Genomic DNA, 6,777 nt, shown 5'->3' with positions numbered 1-6,777 from the left:
AGGGCGACGCTACACCAAGTTTATTCAGTTTTCCATGCCATTTGCAAGTGAAAATCAGTCAGAGAAGGTAACTTGTTCAGAATAAACCATCAGTTTCTGAGGTAAAACCATGTACTTAACTAGCAATAAGAATACACATTGCTATTCATGTATTTTTCTGATTAACTAGCAACAAGGATACACATCGATATTAATGTATCTTTCTGAGATTCTAGTAGCTTGTAATTGCTGCTGATGGATTCTTTAAATTTTGCTTCACGAACTGAATGAGATCCAAACTACAAATATGTAGTGTGAATTGATGGCAATCATGAGAAGTGTGATGCAAGTATTCAGACTGATATCTCTTATAGAATTGTGGCCCTTAGGAAAAAAGTGAGACGATTGCAGATGAAACTTAAGTGACGGGAAAAAGAAAAGTGGAAACAAGGGCAGAATTGATAACAGTGCTAAAAAAAAAAGATAGCATGTAAATGACAACCTGGAAAGAGTTCTTCAGGAACGTTTTAGTGATTTTCCTCTAGACTTTTACTCAATCGAAAACCAATTATGCAAAGAAGGAATGCAGGAAATACAGTGAAATAACCAAATAATCTGCCCCTAGGGCATACAGATTTGTACACTCTATGTTTCTTTTGACCCACCCCATTGTTCTTTGTGGTGGATGTTACCTATAAATTCTGAATCTGGCTCTCTATAAGAGATTTTCAATTATCTAAATATAATACCAGTGACAAATGGTATCTTAAAGGATGTGCACTTACTTTTGATAGTATTTCATTTAGGAAGCAGCATGTGTGGAACAATAACAAAAAAGTGTATGCAGACAGTATTGATCGGGGCAACATTCTGAGCACAGATGCAGAAGAACTGACTACTGAAGTTTTACTTTTTCAGATAGTGTCATATACTGAAAAGTTTAAGTGCCCAATTCCATATTTTTTTGTGAATAAACTGAATCAGATGTAATGACTGAAACTGTGAGAGTTTGTATACTGAAACCGTTTTCTGTAGGTGTTCTTGTGAGGTTGGTGAATTGTGATGATGCTGCTGTCAACATTCAGACACTGAAAAATCTTGGGTGCCCACTGAATATGGAAAATTTTGCCCCTTACTTCAAACATCCTGCCAATCACAGTAACGTTCATACAATTCTTGATCCATGTCATATACTGAAATTAGTTTGTAATACTTCAGCTTAAAAGAAAATTATTAACTGCAAAGCTGGAGATGCTAAGTGGAACTTTATTTGGAAGTTATATTATTTGAAAGAGTGCGAATATTTAAAATTTGCCAATTCACTCTCTGGTCCATGTATGAATTTCTATAATAAGAAAATGAATGTCTCTTTAGTAGCCAACACAATGAGCCCCAGTGTTGCTGATGCCATTGAATTTCTAGAGAGTTTCCAGCACCCAAAATTACAGGACTGTCTGCCACTATAATCATAATTACTGATAAAATGTTTTATGTGGGCAACTCTAGGAATGTTTGTGCCAAGGGCTTTAAACAACGACTGAGAATGTAAATTATTGGACTGAATTTCTTTGTCATGCAGAAAACTTCTTTCAAACATTAAGGACTGGTGGCATGAAAAATATTAGTGCTGTGATTTTTTATGTACATATATGGTATTAGAAACCTCTTGTAGGCGTTTCTTCTGGGACACAGGACCTCTTAAGTATTTTTTAACATAGAAACTCTCACAAGATCATCTAGAACTCTTTTTCTCTCGCATCTGAACTAGGTCTGGTTGGAAAAATAATCCCACACATTACAGTTCCAGTCTGCTCTTACAACAAGGTTGCTCAAGAACAATGTTACTGCAAGTGAAAAGAGTAGTGTAGATGACATTGAGAAAGTGAGCTCTTTCATTATTCATAAATTCGTGTGTCATAAGAAGCAAAATTATAAGTTCACTGTTGATAGTAAAGATACTAGTTACTTTGTTGAAGCTCTTGATAGTACTACTCCTTGAATACCAGGATAATAAATAAAACCAGCATATGTTGTGAAAAAAATATGCAAATGTTAAGATGTGTTGAGTGCAAAGACGTTGCCCTACATGTGCCCAAATGATCACACTTACTGCAAGACTCCTGTGGCAAATCCAGCTGCCTTTATTATGAAGGTTGGCGTTTGCTTCATTCATCTGTAGCAGTGTTTAGAATAGTGCAGCACACAGAAAAAATGATTTCATTGTGCTGCAGTGAGATTTATATTAAATTCAAATCATTTTTATGAGAGGCTTATTAAGTCTCTTTGTGGTTCCTATGGTGCACAAGCCAACACATTTGGCAAAAGCACATATTCCACTGACTGCGAAGACTTCCATGAGTCACAGTTAATACAACACATTGCTACTATGTAGCTTCAGATTAGATTAAAGGCACACACAAAAAAGCAACAGCTGCTGCAAATGGTAACTATTCTGCCATGAGACATATATTGGGGAAACTAATTATATTTGGCAGTGTATGACATGTGAATATATATTGAATGAAGCAAAACAGTAAATGAAAATTAAAATATCATGTTTACATGTTACTAATTTGACCACTTCGTTCCTTTCCCAAAATTTTTGCCTGTTAATTGTTAACATAACAGCTTGTTAAGTGATCCATGTTAAATTAAAGATTTTTCCCCTGATAGCAGCTAACATTAGCAACAAAGCAATGGTTTAGCAGTTTTCTAATTATCTTTAGAGAGAAATGGACTTTGCATCACATATGTTAGTGTATGAAAGTTAACCACATATCTGATAAAGTAAGTATAGTAAGAAACTTTTTATGTCAAAATTTTTGCCAATTTGTAGTGCTATATAGTTTCATCATCAAGAAATAAAATGCGAAAAGTGAAAGCAAAAAATCTTTTGCACAGAGGTAAGATTTTTGACGAGCATAATGTTTCAGTGGCATTTGCAGAAGTACAGAAACTAAGTGTGTAAACACAGCAGAATAATTGCGAAATTGATATTGCAGGGAAGGGTTAGAAGGTACAAGGCAACAGCTAATAGTGAACTATAAACTAAAGAGCCACAGCACCATATAATATACATAAATAGTAAATGTTTTTTTTTCAATGTAGTAGAACAGTTGTATACTGTGCTGCAGTTTAACATGGCGGCTGTGACATCAAGCCTTTGCTTCATGTAGTTGTCTCTCCACTTAAGTGTTGAGCTCACCCTTTGATGTTTAGTTGCAACCATTGTAATGCCTTTGACACAGGCATTGTCCCAGTTCCCATAGTTTGTGACAGGGTGAAAGCCATAGTGTAATACCATAGAGTAGAAATATCTCTGGAGTTCCCATTTCCCGAGACTTGTGAGAGGGTCAAAGCCACAGTGTTATACCATAGAGGAGAAATATCTCTGGAGTGAGCATTCAGATGACCAGAACTTATTTTGTGTTGTAAACATCACCCCATCTACATGGGACTCCCAAAACAGGATTTTGTAAACCGATTTCCCAATGCCACTTATGGGTGGTCATGTAAATACTTCAAAACTGATTCTGGATATCCGCTTCTAGTAGTAGGTTTTCCAGTACCGTAATCGATTTTCGCTCCCATGTAAAAGCAACCAGTTTTGAAATGTGCTTGGGTTGTCAAGTTGCATCTCTTTTTTCAGAATATTCGGTTAATATGGACATATTGTGTGGTGAAGCAAAAGCAGAAATGTTAGAGTGAGCATGAAGCTGTCTACCTGCAATATTTCAGTAAAGAGAATTAACGACTGTGTTGACTACATAAGAAACTGGATCAGCTGTTTTCCTGACGCCATATTTAACTAGGCTTGCAAATCCGTTTCAGACCTTAACATGTAAACACGACAGCGAAAAACGGTTTCTGAAAGCCGGTTTTCGTCTTTCAGAAGATGCAGAAATTTCTACTCAGTGATAAGATGTGTTGCATGTAAACAAAGTGATACATAGCCACCCTGGTTACGTGATCTCTGGACACTGTAATTTTATCTGTAAAGTGGCTTGTACATTTAGAATGTCATTACATCACTAGTAGAAATAAGTTCTCTTCGTAGGTGCCTTGGATTTGGTACAATCACTTTGTGAACATCATAACAATTTAAATTTGATGCCTGGAATAAGCTGAACACTATTTTCGAAGAGAAAAATGAAGAATTTCTGCTTCTTTGCGACAATTGTCACAGGTCAGCTGTACTAATTTTTTGAAATCTGGGATGCCATCACTTCCTTTGGGTTTTATATGGAACTTTATCACAGTCTAAGATAACAGTCACAATACACCATCTCATTTTTATTACCCACAGCAACAGCAGTGCGCCAAGCAGCCAGCAAGTGACATTTCTGAGTATGAAATCGGATGAGTGCGAAGGCTATGATTTACATTGATTCGTGACATAGGTTTTACAATAGAGAGCGTATGTAGTGTCATAAAAATAGACAGTAAGTTTTTTTAAAAATGACTCTACTTTTGTCATTCTTTAGTTTCTTAAGTACGCTGGGAGGTTTGAAACCATAGATTACAGGATTGTTTCTGTTTGTGTGAAGATGGTATCTGTTCTTTCGGATATGTCCGAAGAAGTTGTTCTGCTGGTGATACTACAGCTTCAAAATTTGTATCTTCCCATTGAATATGTGATGCTACTTGTCCCTTGAGTTCTTTGAATTGCCCACATGAACAAAAAAGGAATATCCAAACTAGCACACCCAGTACGTGAACAGATTAGCGCTCAGTCACACATACCAGCTAAACAACTAGGGTGGAACAAAAGTATTAATATGCATATTACTGTAGATAAGTTTTTCAAAAGCTGAGTTGGTCTGAACAATTGAGTAATGTAACAGGTAGAAAACAAACCATGAAACTGATATACAGAAATATTCAGTACCTCAGAAATGAACTAGACCATTTACAAGTTTTTGAGACTAAAGATGCCCTTCCCCCATGTCACTGCGATTACTGAACATGGTCTTCAAGATGAGCAATTAAAATTTTCTAAATTCGAGGTTTGTATCTCAGCTAACAGCTACTGTAGGCTGCAGTATAAAGGCAGTGGGGCGGCTGTTTTTGTTAAAGAGACACTAATTACTTCAAGAACATCATTTCTGGATAAACACAGCAGTGAAATAAATCTAGAAATTACTGGAATTACTCTTGAACTGAAGACAGAGTGTAGTAATTACACCAAGCAGAAACTAGTAGAAATTTGTCACCCATCAAATGGAGACGTATCACACTTTTTTTATTAGTCTCAGCTCAATAGTTAGTCTAAGTGGCCCCTGTAATCTTACTATACTAGGGGACCTGGATATTAATGCAAACTCCAACGACATGACTAACTTGAGGCTGACAGATGTATTGATTTCATACAACCTTGTAAACATACTAGTGATACAAGAGTCACTGACTACACCTCCAGCAGGATAGATTCTGTCAAAATCGGTAGACATACTAAGACAATGTTAAGCACAGCAGTATAGAATTTCACTACTCAGACCACTAATGTCAATTTGTTGAACATATGGGTATAAATAGAGCAGATGCAACAAATGTTACTGAACAGAAATGAATACTGAATGATCACAATACAAACTGCCTGAAACATAAAGTAGCCTAGGAGAAATAAAGCAGTGTTTGTAAGGTAAAAGGTTCAAAGAGCTTTGAGGCATAACAATCATTGTTGCACAGTTAAAGGTATTAAAAGGACTCTAATACATAGAAAGAATCCAAAGCTGAGATGATCCAGCAATCTGATTAAATTTAAGCAAAATATTCATGACATAAAATGGGTATCATTTTCAAGGAAAAGTGTTCCAAAGTCATGAACATTTTTAAGACAGAGCTTTAGAAATGCAGGAAAGTGTTTCCGTCATCAAATCGGACAATATGAGAAAAGCATCTTGAAAGTTCATTAATCAATAACAGAAAGCACCATCAAATGTGAATGTGGAAGAAATAAGCATACTACATGAGGGAAAATAAATAGAAGATCCAAGAACAATCGGTGACAATTTTAATAAATATTTCGTCACTCCATGTGGTATCCCAGCTCAGCCTGTTGACAAAAATAGATAAACATTTGCTCATCCCAGTATACAAACTTTCAATTCAGAGCTGTTAGCGAATGTGAATTAAGTCGAATGATCAACACATTAAAGACCAAGCACTCATCTGGCAGGGGTGAAATATCTAGTGTCCTAGTTAAGAAGTATCACAAAGTCAAAAAATGGGTCAAATGGCTCTGAGCACTATGGGACTTAACTTCTGAGGTCATCAGTCCCCTAGAACTTAGAACTACTTAAACCTAGCTAACCTAGGATTCGAACCTGCGACCGTAGCAGTTGCGCGGTTCCAGACTGAAGCACCTAGAACCGCTCAGCCACTTCGGCTGGCCAGTATCACAAAGAATTAGTAAACTTGCTACCTATCTCATTATCTGCTGTATTAGGGAAAACACCTATTCAGACTTATTAGAAATGTGCTTACGAGGGCGGTTCAGAAAGTAACCTCCGATCGGTCACAGTGCGGGTTGTGGGGGGAGTAGCGACGCCATCTGTGCGTTCACGCACTCAACAGGTCAGTCGGCATCAAGCCGTGGTCGAGTGAACGTCGTACCTGCGCTAGTTTAGTTTTTGTGGCAGTTTGAAATGTGTGCTGCAATAGAAAACCCCGCCAAATGTGAAGTGCGTGTTGTCATAAGGTTTTTTACAGCCAAAGGATATTTTGCAGCAGCTATTCATCGTGAGCTTTGTGCCGTGTACGGACCAAGAGTTATGAGTGAAGGAGTTGTCCGTGAAT

The sequence above is a fragment of the Schistocerca cancellata genome, chromosome 2 (genome assembly GCF_023864275.1).
Source record: "Schistocerca cancellata isolate TAMUIC-IGC-003103 chromosome 2, iqSchCanc2.1, whole genome shotgun sequence".
Lineage (NCBI taxonomy): Eukaryota > Metazoa > Arthropoda > Insecta > Orthoptera > Acrididae > Schistocerca > Schistocerca cancellata.
Note: the sequence above shows the minus strand (reverse complement) of the source record.